We start from the raw sequence: 18,857 nt of genomic DNA, 5'->3' as shown, positions 1-18,857 counted from the left end.
TTGATCTCACAGGTAAGGTATTAGAGTTTCTCAGGCACAGATTTGGCAGGCATATTGGCTTATATAAAATCCAACGTTCATTCAAATGGATTTATAGTAAATTTTTACTCTGCACCTGCCTTTCTGGTTCTTCAATGTGGGAAACTGTTTTAAGAACTTAAAACAGGTTGGTCTTCAAAGCTAATTATTAGCATGCTGCCCTGAGCATTATAATTAGAGTTTGCTATAGAACAGGTGATTTTTGGAGACTAATCCCCAAAACTGCCTCTGGCAAATTTTCATTGAGTCTTTGATATCTTCTTGAAGTGTGAGTGCAAACAGATCTATTCTTCAATTTTGCAACTGCAGAACCTGATGACTACAATTTGCCTAAGCAGAAAGCAATGCAGCAAAACTGTACCAGTAAAAGGGAAGCTGGGATATGGCCATACTGAAAAGGTAGACTGAAGTGTTTGGTCAATGATGAAAACTGCAAAGGTGAAACTCTCAGCATGTACTTTTACCTTTCTTTTTTCATAAGAAGAAACAGTCTTTGAGACAGACTGCTTTGTGCACTGTACAAAAAACATATAGAAGGGATGCTAAACTTTAACAATGCTAGATGATAACCTGCCAGAGGGGGAAGAAAATGGGAGGAAAGAAACTGGATGAGCTTCAGAATAATTTCCCCTTTTCCCAGGGGACAGGTTCAAAACATGAGCTGTTGATGAGGAACTTAGAAAAATTAAAAAGTTTGGAATCTTGCTGGCAAACTGAGAAACCTGCAAAAACAATTTCCATTTTTACTGCTTTCTTTAATAATTTGTCTCTTTTTTAAAGCCATTTAAGGCATGTATTTTCTTAAAATGCTATTTGAATGGATTTCAAATTTTGAAATTTCTTTACTTTTGCTGTAGTGTATTTTCCATAATTTTTAAAAGCTGCTTAGGTTCACTGGAGAAGATATGTACAAGATGAGATGAGTCTGTTATGTAGAAAAAAAGAGGAGAAGGAAGTACACGGTGGTTTTTTAAGTGACTACAGACATACCCTAACCTAAAACAGTTTAGGTTGTAGGTTAGAAAAAAGTTGCTAGTCACACAGGGAAATAAGATTTTATTATGAGATTTCGCTTAAAACCAAGCTGTATTCTTCAGATTAACATAACATTTTAGAGCAAATTACACACAGCATACATTGTATTTTAGAACTCTTACTTGTAGAATTTTTTTTTTTTTCAACCTCGATCGCTGTAGGAGCTATTTTCATACAGAATCACAGTAAGCTGGAAGTAAGCACAGCTCTTTAAATAGTATGCGTCTTAGATCAAGATATTCAAGTAGTTAGCTGTGGTTTTAATCACAATGAGCTTGAGTCATCATTTATTATGTTTTTATGTTAATAATTTTGTTCCCTTAAAAAAACAGCCTGTATTTCCGTGAAATAGTGCTAAATAGTTACCATTTTTCCTTCATTGAAAAATGATAGCTTCTTGAAGATATGGCATGCATCAGGAATACCAATAGGAGGGAAAATGTCATTTTGGCTCTAGTTTTGTTTACAAAAATACATTGTAAAATAATGAAATTTGGCCTATTTTGACAGAAAAAAATTACGTTTTTAAAAAATGCTTTCTAAGTAAATAATCCGTTCTTAATTAAGTCTAGTTTAAAGTTAGTTCCTAATATTGCACTTGCACACAAACTTCTTTTTAATTGTCATAGTATTATACCAGCATAGCCTATTGATGAAAAAACACTTTATTGGTAAAAACATCCCATGCCTCTCATGTTGCTTGAATTTATATTAATACAGGTATTATGCTTTGTTAAAGGAGCAAAACAGAAATAACAATAACAAATTGTTCTATAAATGCCTTAAACCTCCAAAAGTATTAGGATTAAAAATTCAGTCAGGTGAAAAGGCTAATCAAACATTCCTATATAAGAGACCAGACCCTGTTTTAGCAGATGCTTAGGGTTTGTTGTTTTGGTTTGGTTTTTTTTTTTTTTTCCCCAGGCAAGTGCATAATATGTTTGTAAGTCCAACATTATAATGTTGTAAAATAATTTTTCAAGTATTTTTTATGTCAAAGTCAGTTTGAGCCTTAATCCATAACCAACCTGGATTAGTTTATAACATCTATATTTGTGTATCCATTTGTATTTTACAGCTAAGAACCTGGTTGTGGTCATATAACTAAGGACTTCACTATGTTATAGGTAGAAACTGGGGTTTTAATAAAGAACTATACTTGCATGTCTGCTTTCATAAAAAAAATTTAGCATGTTCAGAGAGATTATAACTTAATAGCTTGCAAGATTTCTGTTTCACAGAATGTTCTTTAACTTGCTTCTAACACGTGATGTGTGTATACTCATTCTCTGTGTGTGCACATATAAAAGTAGTCTTGGCATGAAAAAGAACATACAGAAATGTTCATAGAACAAGCTGTAGGGATTTTGTTGTAAGTATGAACAATTCCTCTTCTTTACATAGCTTAAAGAAAAACATACATTTACGTAGATGTAAATCATAGGAACAGATTAATGTCTTAATTCTCCTCTAAGTCAAAGCTGCTTTGCACAGCTTTACTTCCTACTGTTGCTGTAACTGAATGATTAAAACAGTTTACCTCCCACTATACCCAGTGAGGAGTGCTCCTGTGCTTAATGCACATGGTGATGGCACAGACAGTACCACTACTAAGAAAAGTGTGTGATGAGATCCTCCCTGCATCTCAATCATGGTAGCCTGCTGTAATGATACTGTGATTGATGGCTTCGCTAGTATACACTGGGAACTAGCCCAAATTTGTGGGCAAAGTAGTGAACAATGGGCATCTTTGTGCCCTTTTTTTTTTTTCTTTTTTGTTGAGCCGTGTTTAACTTTTTCTTGTGTAGCAAGTGGGCCTGGGAAATGCTGGACAGATTTAGGTGAAACAAAGTCTTTAATTTTAAATAGAATCATCTTGAATTTTTTTTCTCTCTCTCATAATAAAATCAAAGCTAAGATCAACATCATCTTTTGGAGCTGGGGGGAGAAAGGCAAAGCATTCTCTTGACTTAGTTTTTTGTGCTTGCCCTGGATTTTGCTCAGCAGTAATACTTCTGAAATATTGTGCAAGAATTTAGTTAGTCTTTAGATTGTCTTCTGACAATCCTGAACAATTGTAATTCAGCAAACTGCTTGATAGAAGACCATGAATAAGCCATTCCCAATGGCCATTTTTTTCTTTTGTTTATTTCGGTCTGTAAAAGAAAATCTACAAAATTGCATCAGAATATTATTTCATAATGTAGTGGACTGGTTGTAACCTCCCTGTTTCATGGTTTTCATTGTTTAATTCACTGCAGTGAAACATTAACCTAAAGACTTTGGGACTCTGTGTTTGGACTTGTGGAAGCTTCTGTCATTGCAGTATGACTATTAATAGTGGAAGTTTGGAATATTTTTCAGATAAAGAAGTGGGTTCTCTCACTGTCATTTAAGTGTTTTGATATAAAACAAAGTAAACCAAGGTGTGAAGCAGCACATGCAGTAACAGATTTGTATTCATCTATCAAAGTTTTTCAGTGAAGGGACTTCCAGAATAGAGTGGTTACATTATATTTCTAATGCCAGTATCATAGCAAATTGCTCTAGCAATAGTGAAAGAGGAAAAAATTGCTGTTTGTCAATCTATCCACAGGCTTTGTTTTAGCAGCTTCTGCCTCTGCATAGTAGGAAGGAAATAACATAGAATACGTATGTAATGTAGAGTTCTGAATAAGCAAGCTTAGGTCTGGAGACAAACTGCAGTATACTGTAGCAGTATGTTTTCCTTGAGGATAAAAGCACACGCATTGTGGTTTATACTGCTTCTTTTATCCAGGCTAGCTCGAGTATCTCTGCTCAGTACTGTCTTGTACTTGATAGACATAACCATTCCAAGGAAATGTAGAGCTCCTCTAAATATTTGGGTAGCTTATGATCAGCGGGATCCAGATCCTATTTTGGAAATACTTTTTAATGGTTTGAAGGACTTCTGACAGTCACTAGGATTTACTTCAAAATAAATAAGCTGTTTTGCAGGGTTGATAAATCAGAATTCAGATTCGAAGGAGAAATACTTCTCATTGTTCTCCATGGAAAAGGAAGGACAAATTAATTTCAAAGCATAACTTTATTCTACTTTTTCACTGTTGCCAAGTTTTACTACCAACATAACCAACAGGGCTCTTTAATCATGGTATCACTGTCTGTGGTAAAGTCCCAGGAGACTGCTGAACACAGGCTGTCTGGCTGCTTTCTGCTCTTTATTTAGAGCATATCTGTGTATGATTATTTTGCAGTGACTGTCATCTAATTTGAGGTTCAGAAAGGAAAATTCTTTTTAGCACTGAAATATTAATAGTGCAGCAATGACTGTAACTCAACTTGCAAGCATTTCCTGCTTTTTCTTGGATTTTTCTTAATGTATCATACACAGAGGAGAAAATCACAGTATCTTTAAGTGTCTTTCTAATGCTAACCTTATACTTTTCTATATTAGCTCCCGCCAGATGTTCCCCAACCTACCTTACAACTGTAAATTTAATAGGTGGAGAATTGTGAAAAATGTTAGTAATTACACTGTCTTGCATTTCATTTTTGTGTGTGACTTCTGTTCTCTTCCTCCTACTTCCTTTTTTTTCCCTCCACCTTGGGTTTTTTGTGTAATATGAACTTTCAAATGAGGGTAGTAGGTTATGATTCAGTTTGTTTCACTAGAATATGGATTTGTTCTAAAATCCTATGGACTCAGAGGCTCATGGGAGTTGCAACTCATACTTGCCAATCTGGATGCATACTTGTGGTAGACTTTTATTTACTAGTATGAAAAATATATTTCATGTACATAGATTTTTTCAATCACTGTTTTGTTCCATGAAGCAGTAGTTTTCCACCGTAACACTTGGCTCTGTACTCTATCTCCTTTATGCTGGATAATCTAGGTGATCTACATGAAATGTCTTTTCCTGTCCTCACTCAGCAAAATCCAGACCCAAATTTGAGATTTTGAGGCAGGTTCTACTGACATAAATTTGTATGGCTCTATTCACTTTTGAAATTTGCTGAAAGACACCACCTTAGGATCTTACCCACAGAAACCTGCATTACTTATGTCTTTATGCTGCACAGAAAGGCAATGGGCAGGTATATATTCATGGCACATATCAATTTGTTGAGTCATCAATGCTACTCTTTTTCAGGGGAGGCAAATGTCATGTTTCTTTAAAGGTGCATTTCTTAAAACACATCAGTTCTTTTGGGGAGTTCTGGTGGGCTTTGAACAGAGATGAAGTCTTGCTCTTTTAGGTATGTCTACAGAGAAACGGGTATAGAAGACATAAGACACTGTAGCTTAGTAATTTGGTTGAACATCTGCTATATAAATGATAATGAAGCCAAATAATTTTTCAGGTTAATGCAATATAACATTGAAAAGAGTGTCAGAGAGTGGAACACACTATCGGTGTATTTTTTTCATGGTGCTAGATCCTTTACAGTTCATCATAATTAACCTTTTATGTGCCTGCTTCCTTCCTGTAGGAGGATAAGGAATATAAAAGGAAAAGCTTTTAGGTTTTATAAATATGGGGGTGGATGGAGATGGAAGTGATTTTTTTATTAAGATGGATATTTTTTTGAATCACAGATATATGAAAAGGAAACCTAGGATGAAATGAAATTATCTGAAAACCCTCAGATATATCATGTTATATATATATATATAAGTTCTTATTCTCTGCACTTTTAGTCCATTTATAGTACTATAGCACTTTGTAGGAAGGTGTGTTTTGTTCTGTCAAGAAAGTTAGATGGTGCTGAAAACAGCCTACAGGTGCTTAATAAGTCTTCACTATGAATTAAAATTACACCTTGAGGTAAAGTATTTATTGCTTTTTAATTATGATTTCAATTTACATAAATTGTTGTCTCTTCAGAAAATATAGTCATGCTCAGACTACCGTCTGTGCTGTCTTCTGAGTATATTGTTAATGTGCTGAGTGGAGGTACACACGTTCCATGAACTGAAGTTTGCTTTGAAATACCTGTAATTAACCCATTCAAGTTTCGGTGCTCTGTGTATTACTGAAATTTAAAATATAGAGTTTTATTTTGGTTTTAGATGATTCATGAGTCCCTCCCTTTTCAACCCTAGATGTCTAAATTTCAGGGTTTTTTGAAAAGCTGCAGAATGGAAACTGGCATAAACAGATAGTGTAGGCCAAGAGTTAACATACAATGCTGCTAGTGCTTCCAATGGGACAGCAGTCATACCCCTCCTTCGGATAAGTGTGCTGTTAACAGTTGTTCATGCCCTGGTTTGCAAGAAAAGAAGAAGAGGTGGAGGAGAACATTTCAACCACCTCATATACTATAGTTCTTCTGAAGTACACATCTGAAAAGCCCATTTACCTTTCTGAGGAGCTCAAGTGGACAAAACAAAGGTATTTCGCCTTCCATTCCATAGCTGAAATAGTTAATTGTAACACTAAGGATCTAATCCTGCTGATATTAACAAAACTTGTAATTTCTCCATGCAAACAATCAGTATTCACTGCATAGTGTCTCACCTTCCTGTACAGAAACCATTAAGGATATACAAAAGATGGGGGTTTTTTTTTCATAGGCAGAGGCAATCCACCTTACTGTGTTTAATAGGAAATTTCCCAATAATGGTGTTTTGTCGGTGAATATAGTAGTTTGTTGTAACCTGATTTCTCATGTTTCTCACTTTTTGACCCATTTAAATATTCTAATAATTAAACCAAAATAATTTTTTTTTTATCTTTCTTTATAATTCCAACTGCAATGTAATGATGAGATTTGGTGTATAGATGTCAAAAGCCTATTAATGCTTCTGTGTTTAGAAGGTTGGGGTGCTAAGGATTAGATATATGCTGAGAGTAACCCCAGCAGACATTTGCGACCACTGCATTTGCTCATGTGCCCAAAACTCAGACATTAAAAAGAATTCTCTTTCACTGTTGGATTTAAAATCCATTGTGTTGCTTTGGACTGAAATGCAACAAAAATATATTTGATCTGCATATTAATTTCTGACTAGTTTATGAATGGCAGATTAATAGCTGGAAATTTAATTTCTTTTTCTTCGTAGAAGTATGTTGTGGAAATCTGAAGCATATTTTTTCATTAATTAATGAATTATGTTTGATAGGTTTTTTTCTTTGCATCTGTCAGATTGTAAACACTTTCAGATAAAGCATTGTTTACCACCTCCTCTGTCTTTTGTTTTCCATGTTGAAATAATACTTTGAGGAGCTTACAGAAGAAACTTTTACAGCTGGCAGAATGAATTATTGACAATAATCCATATATATGTGGCACAATTGGACAACAGCATGCTGCTGCTCAGAGCAAAACAATGACTAAGTAACACATTGCTAGGAAATACTACCATGATCACCTGATGAAGACATTTGGAGATTCATAAAACACCAAGCAAACAGATCTCTCGCTAGCCTTTTGACTAAGAGAAAGGAAAGAATAACTGAATAAGATCAGAAGCAGAAAGCTGAAGTCTCTTTCTTTCAGAAGGGACAAGGGCTCCTTAGTGATTCTGAGGGAAACTCAAGGAAATCTGAAGACCGCTGGTGAAAAACTGAGTCAGGGAATTGATTTTGGCTTCAAACATTTATTCAGGTTCTGTGTATTGTGCCAGCTAGAAAGGGTGGTCATCTGGAAACCTTTAAACATTACTTTATATTGCTTCCAAGTGTCAAAAAAAAAAGAAGCAAACAAAAAAACCAAACCCAAACCAACAAAACACCTTGCTTTCCTCGGGAGAGGGTTGTGAACCATCCTCTCTATTTCTGGAGGCTGAGATAGTCTATTTCTGTGAAATGACAACAAAAGAGACTTTATGGTCAGCGTGTAAACCAATGAGGCCAAGGAAAAATGGATTTGATTGTGATCTTTGCTGATTAGAGTGGGAGAGATCTAAATTTTGGGACCCATTTACAACAAGGATATTAGTATTTGGACTGTAGGAGAAATGCAGTAGTAATAATGGTTTCTTAGTATCACTGACACCTGTTTTGGAGAGTCCTTTAATTATTTCTCACCTAGAAGAGCACAGTGATATTACTTTCATGTGACTTTGTCTCTGTAAGCACTAGATTCTTCATCAAAGGCAGTACACAGTCTCCTTAAATTACTGTAACTTGAGTGTTCTTAAATTACTGGAGCTCATTCTGGAATCAAGCCACCAACTCTTGGGGCAGACAAAAAAAATTGCTGGCCAGAGGCAGGCATTACAATATGTAATATGTTAGTGTGCAACTGAAGGTGGTGTTGGGGCTCAGAGCCTTGATTCACTGTTTCCCAGTATCTGAGCAAAGTCAATCTCAGCTGGCCATTTACGTTTTGATGGTCTTAGAAAATGCTGCCCCAAACTGTCTATTCCAGACTTCTGCCTGAGATTACTCAAATCTCAAGGTGCGAAGGAAACGAAAAGTGTGAAGGCAGGAAGCAAATATGTATGGGTGTAAACCACCAGTTTTGGTTTGCACCAATGCAATTTATGTACTGGGAAATGTAAATTTGTTTCTACGGGCTGTACCACAGGCCAGAGGTTGGCTGTTTAGCTGGGCTGGTAAATTCAAAAGCATCCAGCACAGCTTACTAGAACTCACCTAACAATGCTGTTTGAGAAATCAAGACTTCCATAATGTCTGCTTTTGCGGCTAGTGGTGTATTTCTTGTATTTCATAATACAGCTGAGCAGAGAAGGTTCTTGCTGGCTCAAAACAGTAATTTAAGGTTGTGTGTTGGCATGCTATGGTTCTATACTGGTACAACCTCAAAGTACTACACTGTGTGAACCTGCTGGCTTTTGTGGCCAGTAGCTTTGGCATCTGTGTTGTCACACAGAGTTTAATATAAAGAACATGCCGGAGATTTAACTGCTGATAGAAACAGAGAAGGAATGATCCTTCTTAGATGCTTGTAGGAGGAAGCATAAAAGATATTTTTATGACCCCTCTCATCACCACCGTACTAGGCTTTTAATAAGAGGGTATAATTATTTCTTTTAAAATATTGTTTAATTCTATTTCAATTGAACATTTTTGTCATATCATCTCTGCTATTCCTCTATTATTTCATTTACATTCCTTTAGATTACAGTACAATTCTAGAATATCTAACAGCCAGTAAATGTTGTTCACGTTGTCATAAAATAGGATTTGAGCCATTAGCTTATTGCTTGGCAGCACAATATATTGTTATTCATAGCAGCTTATAGATGCATATACTAAATTTCAGCATTACTTGTTGGCTGCAAGTTGATTCTTGAAGATAAGGCCATTTGGTACTGAGTGCTTCAAGGCAATATGTTTTTAAGTTGACTGACCTCTGAGAAGATGAGTAAGCATGATCATTGTGAATTTCTTTTATCACTGTCAGTTTAATGAATGTAGATGAAACCTTCATCATTGATGCTGACATTGAGTCTCCAGAGAGATGAATCTAAGTCCATTTCAGATGACTGCTTACAACTGTGCTTTGTTAAGACTTACTGCATCTGCAAATTATTGTACTGGTCTACAAGTCTTCCTGCTTTAAGAGAAATCATTTTCTAATTTGTGATATTACAGAGATCATAGGGATAGCTTTTAAAAGGGTGCAGATTTTCAGTATATATATAATTTTTATTAATACCATGTTAGATTAAATCATCAATATACCAGATGAAGTCACCATTTACGCATTCAACAGGGTGAAATTATCAAAATGGAAGGATGAAAGAATTTCTAAAGGAATGTATAGGAGAGCAAATGTGGGATCAACAAACTCTAGTTACAGTGGTATTTAAAAAAGTTGTATAAAGGAGCAGTAGCAATGTGGTTAATTAAAATAGGGTGTAAATCAACAAGGAGATTTGATGTTTATATTTACCTGTTTTTGTAGCCTAGTCTAATTGTTCAATAAACAAAATGTGAAATGCAATTATTTTATTTTTTTTTAAATTTTGTGTGATTTGATGGTATTTAGTCAGATGAAACTGTGCAAGAAAGCAGTTAGACCCAACAAGTCAGCGCTTTTAAACAATACATTTTATCAATGTTTTTCAAAACAAAGTCAATATAATGTAATGTAATTGTACTCTGACAAAGAAGAGAAAGAGAATAAAGATGTATTGCAATTGCAAAGAAGTGCAAGCAAAAGAGGCAGTTTGGTGATTGGTAGATCTCATCCTGGCAATTCTTGCAGCTTTCAACTTGGTGGTGGGTAGATCCCATCCTGGCAATTCTTGCAGCTTTGTTTTGTTCCTGCAGTCCTAATAAAAAGGTCTGTCACTGTTCCATTCTCCATACACAGAGGAAAGGATTGTGCTAGGAAGAATTTCCTAATTCTGCAGTATCTATGTCTGAATTCTGCTGGATGTCTTACGACACACTTGGCTGGAGGTTTTTATGCAAAATGTATGATTACAGGCAAAGTTATTTACCCTAGTTTGCTGTGTTGATTATTATGTTGCTGTTCATTGGTGTTGTGTTTAGGCCTGGAGTCTAGACAGTGATATCTGCAAGTCCTGTTTTCTGCATTTACTGCTAAAGCTTAGAAAAAGAGACATTGAGAACATCTTAATATGTTAATTGTGTTACATGCATAGAGTTAGCAAAGGAGTTCAAAGAGCAAAAGGAAATTTACTTATACATCAGAAATTACAGTAACATCAGTTACTGTGGCTCTGTCCAGCAGTGTTTTGGGTTTTTTTTTCAGCTTTGTCTTGTTTGGTTTGTAAATGGCATTTTGAAGCTATGTTAACTCATTAGAAAAGGTCCTGTAGTAAAAGCAATGCACACGTTGCTATCAATATTGAGACCTAGGTAAATCCATTGTACTAAATCTGACCTGTATTTGAGTAAAAGCGATCTGAAGCCAATTTTGCAGTTTTACTGTGTCCCGTGTTAGCTGATGTGCCTCCTAAGTTCCAGTTTAATAAGGCAAATGATCATGGGATCTTACAAGCTTTCATTTGAGGAGAAACAAAGAATGGTCTTGTTGATCCATATGATTACAAAGAAAGAGTTGTGACCAGAATGGACCCTAAGTGCTCAAATATAGAAAGCAAACTAATAAAACAATTTATAACAGATTTCATAATTTTGGAGGTCTGATTAATTATTATCTTTTGAGTTGACAGTAGTATGCCTTTTGCATAGCAGTTAAACAAAATTCCTGTATAAACCAAAGATGTAGCTCACTAGTTCAATAACAGAAGTAGCAGGCTGTGAACAAATAGGAAATTTAACCCATTTTTATTTTGTATTGAAACATATCACAAAGAAAACTTTTATACAGAAGGGTTTGGGGACATTTCTATATGTTATGTACTAACTGTATATAAAAGTTCAGATTTTCTAGAGGTTTGTTTGGAACTGGGCTATTGGAAATTCTTCAGTGGGATTACATGTGCTTGTTTACTAAAGGTTTGCTAAATTAGACAACATTTTGGGGCATGCCTCAAGAGGTTTTTTCATTTGTGTTGGTTGGGTTTGTGCATATCAGTGGCACCTGTTCACATCTCTATGCGCACAATGGGATGTTGACATTTTGGAGGCATAGCTAGAGTACATTTCAAAGCATGTAAAAGCTAGGACAACACATTGACTAAAGCAAAGTAACAAAGTTCTTATTGTTTGTTTCAAGTATACTTCTGAAAGAAAGAATCTGTTGACATTAACAGGCTGAGGAATTTATAGTAAATCTCATAAAAAATCAGTAGCAGGTTTGGGCCAGTTTAGATTTTTCTGGGCAGGAGGGATGGTCTTGGAATGATTAATGGATCTGAGAAAAGTGCAGAGCAAGAGGCCTTCAAAAATATTTATTTGGAAATATTTCTCTGGACCAAAAGATGGGGGGGGGGGGGGGGAGGCAGGCAATTGGAGGCTCCAGGAGAAACCCCTGAGTGCAAGCTGTAATTATCCTGACCAGTTTCAACTTTTCTGGATGCTTTCCAGGATGAGTTTTAGCTCATGTTTAAGCTATACTGCTTAAAGACAATTTGAGTTAGTTCTGAGTTACTGTTGCTACAGTGAAAACAAATGGTTGATTAGTAGTATATTTGGAAGGCTATATTTTCTGTAAGAGTTGATAGAAGAATATCCTCTGCTTTGAATTGTTAGTTTGCTTTTATTTTGCACTATGTTAACTACATTGCTTTTTGAAATGTTGCAGTACATTTAGTTTAAATACGAATGCAGCTTCAAGTTGTTGGGGTTTTTTTTCCTATTTGAGGATAAGGATTTTTTGAAAAAAAAGAAGAGAAAACAACATTTCTTTTTTTTTTAATACAGGCTTTTTTAAGAGCTAAACTCCGTCATATTCTCCTGCCAAGAGTTACAAAACTAAAACTATTTATTGCTTTTTTCTGTTGCCCAGGTTCTGTGGCTTTTGAACTAGTCATTTCTCCTTATCTTATGGTGACTTTTTAGTGATTGTAAAAGTACTAAATAGTTGAGCAGTAGAATATTAGTTCTCAAGCACAATAGAAATGAGCTCTAATGATTCAAATTTAAAGTCTAAAAGAAATCAAAAGTAACGGTGCTTATATTAAATATGTATATAATTTCAAAATGACTGATTCCACCTCAAAATGAGGTGAACACATTAGGCAAGAAAGGCATTCAAAACAATAGACGAAAAGAAGAGACTCTTATCTAAATTTTCAGAGTTTCAACATCACTCTTATCAGAGTCCTTTCCTCTTCAACAGTGTTCCTGAGGACTTCATCATATCCTTTGTATTTGATGTATAATATTACACATTTCCTTAATGCCCACTTATACGTTGGAAATTCACAGCAAGGTCTACACTATTCTTCAGTCGATCAATGTCACGATGATTAGGAGCAGATAGTTTGCATTTTTTATATTGAATAAAAATATATATTATTGCCTTCAAAGTTTAGTGGCAGCCACTTCTTATACTTGTACTGTCATTTACCTTAATATTATTGTTGTCATTACAAGAAGAGTTCAGTGTATAATCTTTATTTCTTGCTGTAGTAGACAAATCTTCAAAAGGCTTTTATCGTAGGTGGGTTTTTCTTTTCATCTTGATCCTACCTTACCTTCACTTGTTATTTCCAATGCCACTTTCAATCAATTCAAAGCAAGTTTTGATGCAATCCAATTTTTGCTTGAACACAGGCAGTCAGATGTAGAGGTTGAGGGATTTTCTTGGTATCATCTTGTACCCTTAAAAAGTTCTTAAGGAAGATATTTGATCTGCTTGGCTGCTATATCTAGTGTTCTTCTTTCCAGAACTGTGCTTCACTTTGTCTTCAGTGTTCTTTGTCAGTGTATCAAAAAAACCCCACCATTACTGAGAATTCCTAGATTGATCCAATATATATATATATTTTTTTTTTACCAAAAAGTCACATGTTTCATTGAAATACTTTGAATGGTGATGACCTTGTTTATTTTGTTGCACAAAATAACCTTTTTAGCCTAGATTGTTTTTCATATGCCACCCTAAACTACCATTGAACTGAAACAGTCAAATATTAGACATATCTTATCCATTAGCAATTTATTTGCCAGATTTTTAGTCTTTCTCAAATTCAGTATCACGTTTATTTCTTCAAGCTGACTTCTTGTAGGCTGAGAAACTGTTTCCTCTGAGGGTTGGTATTACATTGCTAATCGTGACAGAGAACAAGTGACCTTTGTAATCTTACTTCTAAGAATGCATCTACCTTAAATGCTCAAATAATTCCAGTGATTTCATGTTATTTACTGACTTTAAGCATGTGAATACATGATTTTTCCCTGCAATATAGTAGTAAGAGTGTATTGTATGCCCTCCATAGTTTTTTCATGTACCTTATTCACATTTCCAGCTACAGAAACAGGGTGAAAACATGACATCTGTTTAGGGTTTGTCTGCAAAAGTTGGAATGGTTTGTTTTATCTGCAAATAGGTACCTCCTCCGATGCCTCTTCCTGTCAAGATTCAAGTGTCTCCTGTTTTCGAAAATAAGCTTGATTAAATATTATTTGACAGCTAATGCTTTTGCAAAGTGTTGTTGTTTTGTGGTGATAAGTGGTATTTTGAATATTCTAAGAAGTGAGCTCTATAATTTGTTTTAATCTTGTCTCCAAGGATATGTAAGAGTAATTCTGCAAAAACAGTTTTTATACTTTTAGGTCATAATGTGTAGCTGAAAGAAACATATATCTTAATTTCAAGAGAATCTAATTAATAAAACATTTTTAAAACAAAAAAATGTAACTAATCAAAATAATTAGAATGTGCAATAGCAAAGTGCAGTTGTTCAGTGATACATATTAGCTAGAAAAAGAATAATTATGTTTTTTCTGAAACTAACTGGCAAAACCCAACTGCGCTCATGTTTTATTAAAAGCCACTTTCATTGCACTGGCTGTTTTGCCTGAAAAGTAATTTACATTTCCATCTGCAAGTACTTACTTATAAAATTCTGTAGATAACTTCCAGTTGTCAGTACTTTTATACTATAAACTTTTCCTTGGTATGTGCTGAAAAATTGTATGTCGATTAAACATGCTTTAAATATCTATCTTTGTTAACTTACAAGATTGTAGCACAATGTGTTAATGAGATTTGCTAAATTATTTTCTGCCAACTTTATTTTGGCACTCCCTCTATGCCCTTTTACAACTAGATTTCTTCACATTTCTAGTATACTGCTTATTTATAGTTCCAGCTACAGCATAGCTTACAGTTAATGGGTGAAGTACAAAAATAAAAGTTCTAAAGCAGAAATACAAAATGGCAAAGCTGGGCCCAGTCCTGATCTATGCTAGATTTCAGCACAATTCAACAGCAGCAAACAAGCTATTTATCAAGCAGGTATAGAACAAAAATGGTTGAGTAACACAATGGATTACTCAGAGAAGCTGTGGAGTATCAAACTCTACAAACTTGCATCAAAGAAGGTCTTGTTCTCTTTTTTCTGTTTTGAAACAGTTGATCTGAATAAACCCTACTGAGCATACCCTCTACGAATAGTTTGGGAAGTCCCAGCATCCCTGGGATAGGACGCTATCATGTATAATTTTAGTTCAGGACTAGAATTTAGATCTTTGTAGGATGTTTAGACAATTCCAGTGGTTTTTGTAGCTAGGCAAGCTAACCATCTGTCATGATTTTTGTCCTTTGCACAGAGCAAAAATATTGAGGATCTTACCTGAAATTCATTAAAAGTTGATCAGTATGCTTACCGTAGGTGGCACCTATCTTACCTAGTTTCTCTATTTCTTCTGAGAGGCTGGGGAGAAGAAGAGGAAGCTCATTTTTTAGAGTTTATGTCCAGTAGTTTTTGCTCCCTTTGTTTGCCAGAAATATTTTCCTCAGATAAGTCACTGAACAGACTCAAGGCCACTAAATTTAAACACTTCCAGACATTTATCTCTGAAATTAAGACAAGATTTTAACTCATTCATTTAGAAACAACTTATGAAGTAGGCTTACTGAGGCATGAATATTATCATGAATATTAACATGAAAATGCTTCAAAAAAGTCTTATGCTGTTACATCATTGCTGGAGGTTTTTAAAGTCAGTGGCTTAGAGCATAACTGATCCTTATTTAGGCAGGAGGACAAATTGGATGAACCTGTAAAGACCTTCCAAGTTTCTGTTTTCTGCAAAAGTGCATAGAAGAGGTATTTGGACCCGGAGTATGTTGCAGGAACATAGATACATGAACATAGTATCATCATACATAATCGCCCATGAACAAAGGAGGGATTAGGCTAATAAAGTTATTTAAGCATGGAAAGCAAGAGACTGAGGTTCCTGTTATACATTAAAAAAGTGTATGATGGTGATATTACCATAAAAAGGAGGTGTCTTTCTATATAGGCTCTAGATGACAAACAGTACTCTTGTACATGTTAAATGTAATCTTAAGACTGTGTACCCTTTGTACAAAAATTTATTACTGTTATGGATTCTTTATCCGATGAGCAGTTTTTTAAGTGATGTTCTAGTAATTTAAATTGTTTACATTGGGAAACAGATAACTACAAAGTGCTAAATTATTTACAAAAATAAATTTATGAAAATAAATTTTTAAATGCTCTCTAAGGCACAAGATCAAAGTAACACAAGTGCCTTGAGCTTGTTTTTTCTTCAGCAGTATCTGTTTGCATAGATCACTGCTACCCAAAAGGGAATAATTTGCATTGTGCTGCTCATATGTGAGAACTTGGGTAAAGTTTGGCACATAAGCATCCCTTAACAGATTGAGGTCTTTGGGACCTTGAGAAGCTTGCCAGATCCATGTTTATTGCTCACAAATGTCACTGAAAACAGTTGTGATCTTATTATTAACCTCGCACACTTCTCAGTGAAGTGCTAACAGGAACGTTTGTGAATCATACGTAATGAACTATGTAACATGAGCTAAAGAGATTTTTTTTTTTTCATTTGGTTCTACAGAAATACCACTGATTCTAAAAACTGAAAAGTAATAAGGGATTTTTGAGTGCCCTGTGTCCCATTGGAGAATGAGGGAGAAGAAAAGCCATCTTCTCGCTCAAGTTGGTTTGAAAATCTTAGCTTAAAACAGAAGGCATAATCGTGAACTCTCCAAGACAAGCATTTGTTTTTGTCACATGGAAGTGTTCTGGATTCACAATTGCTGCTTTCTCTCTCTCTCTCTGTCTCTCTTTTTCCTCTTTTTTATTTATTTTTTTTTTCCTCTGAAGCATCTCTAAGAATCAACATTCTGTGAAATGCCTGGTCGTTTCTTGTTACAAATTTTAAATCCTGAAAGATTCAAGTTTGTTGTATTTATACATACTTAGCATTGAGATCTTTAATTTGGATAAGGTTTCTTTGCATTTTGGTGACACAGATGTTTGCTTCCAATACTACTACTATGGCAGGAAAAAATATCACTATTTGTTCCCCATGTTGTTGTTGTTTGTCAGACAAGGATAAATTTATTATATTTACTTACACTGAAATTTTTTTGCCCAGAGTAACATCTTTGTGGTTTTTAGTCATGCAGGTATTATATCATGTAGGGAGAATGAATGTTTGGAAAAATCCTTAGATTTATTCTGAGGAAACAAGGCTTGTATGGTTTCACTGCTGATAAATATTCTTAGTTCAGTCTGTCTCTGTCTTGCTCCTAAATTTGACTGGATTAAAGATTACAAAGATACTGGTTTAGTGAAAATTGGCAGGTTGGTGAATTAGCAGCTCCACAGAGGGAAAGGTGGGCAGATGGAGCATCTTATCATTTCTGAGTCTGCGAGTATTTTGATCTTTCATTGTGCATTTACTGGCCAACTCATCAGTACATGTGTAGCTTGTGGTTAAGTACAGTATGTGCTGCCACTTGCCCAGACAAATAGGTAACAGGTCTGTGGGAGGATATTGGGCTGGGGATGAGTACTACAGAAAGGAAAGTAGTGAAAATCAGACTGGATTCAGCTGGAAGTAGCAGGGGTAGGGAAGGGACAGATCAGGAAGTGGGTATTCAAATTCAGTCCACCTCCCTGTTTAAATAAAGTGAAAAGTAACTTTTAGTGAAAGTATAAGGACAACATACTGCACACTAGAAGCTCAGTGATATTCATAGTGGGGTCACAGCCAGAATAAGGTTGCCTTAGCTAAATAAGGCTAGATTGAATGTTCCCTTAATTTCTTTAATATAGTGAGATCTTTGGATGGTAAGAAGCCAGCTTTCCACTCATTGTCTCTGTATCATCTCTGGTATATCAGAACCCTTTCTAAAGGGAATGATGGAATCTCAGAGCATATTACTGGTTTGAGTTCATTAGTTGTATAGAAATAATTGTTTCAGGTCTTCATATGCAGCTGTAATGTAGATTAGTTGCAGAAAAATAATTTGGGGGAACAGCTTATACTTTTGGGTAGCCTTTCTTTCTGCAGGTAAAAAGTCATCTATTCTGTAAGCAGACACATTCTTTTGACTTAAGTGACTACACATACTCATACAATGAATAATTTTCCATATTAGGACTTAGGATTTCAAAGGATATAGAATCTAATTTTACCTAATAAGAAAACATAAACTTGAATAAGCAACTGAAATAAAATATCTGTTTTGAGAAGGGTACTGTACGTATGCTTTTGATACTCTATCAAACTGCATTTTTGGTGGTTTCATCTCTGTATTTTGTGGTTATGGCTTGCTGGTGGGCTGTTCATTTACACCATGAAACAGCTTATAAACTAGCTTTTCATTTTATTGCCTTAAATGAGCTGGGTTTCAAACTCTGCAGATAATTAGATGATCACTAGAAAAATATATTGTTTCTTTTCTGAGTTTTTAGTCACTTTTAAGATATGTAGTGTATACTCAAAAGTAAACATGTATCAATGTGTAAGCAGCACAGCTGCACTTTGTAGGCATAATACAATAAAATAAAATCTTTAAGTGGCTTTGAACCATTGTCCCTGTTTGGTTTACTCCAGTCCATCATGGGACCGGTATTGCTTCCCACAAAATAAGATAATTTTAGAAGCTATTTTCACAATGGGCAATCAAAAGTTGCTTAGCACAGGTGTTTCTATGGTTTTGATGGAAGGGAGGAATAAATAGCCTTGAAAACTGTACTTCCACCTGCTTACAATGTAGCTTTGGGATACAACACAAAACAGTATACATGCCTGGCTGAAGCTGTTCTAAAATGCTGGGGGTGGTTCTGACATTATTCGTGCCCCTTTGTTCATGTATGTGTGTATATATATGTTTCTGGACTCACGACGGAGAACTTCATTCCCTACCCAAACCCTGTGTTGTAAAAATAACTATATAATTAATAGAAAGCTGGTGGAAATTTTAGAAAAGCTGTC

At 35.1% G+C, this 18,857-nt stretch overlaps 1 long non-coding RNA gene across 1 annotated transcript in view; it reads left to right on the top strand.

Moving 5' to 3' along the window:
• LOC128146086 (uncharacterized) overlaps window positions 1-18,449 on the top strand; it is an 84,883-nt gene extending 66,434 nt beyond the window's left edge. The window contains exon 2 of the long non-coding RNA XR_008236677.1: window positions 16,467-18,449. This is a non-coding gene — a long non-coding RNA (uncharacterized LOC128146086). The remainder of the gene's footprint in view (window positions 1-16,466) is intronic.
• Window positions 18,450-18,857: the final 408 nt, after the last annotated feature.

The sequence above is a fragment of the Harpia harpyja genome, chromosome 9 (assembly GCF_026419915.1).
Source record: "Harpia harpyja isolate bHarHar1 chromosome 9, bHarHar1 primary haplotype, whole genome shotgun sequence".
NCBI classification, from domain to species: domain Eukaryota; kingdom Metazoa; phylum Chordata; class Aves; order Accipitriformes; family Accipitridae; genus Harpia; species Harpia harpyja.
This window is presented reverse-complemented; position numbering and strand designations above follow the sequence as displayed.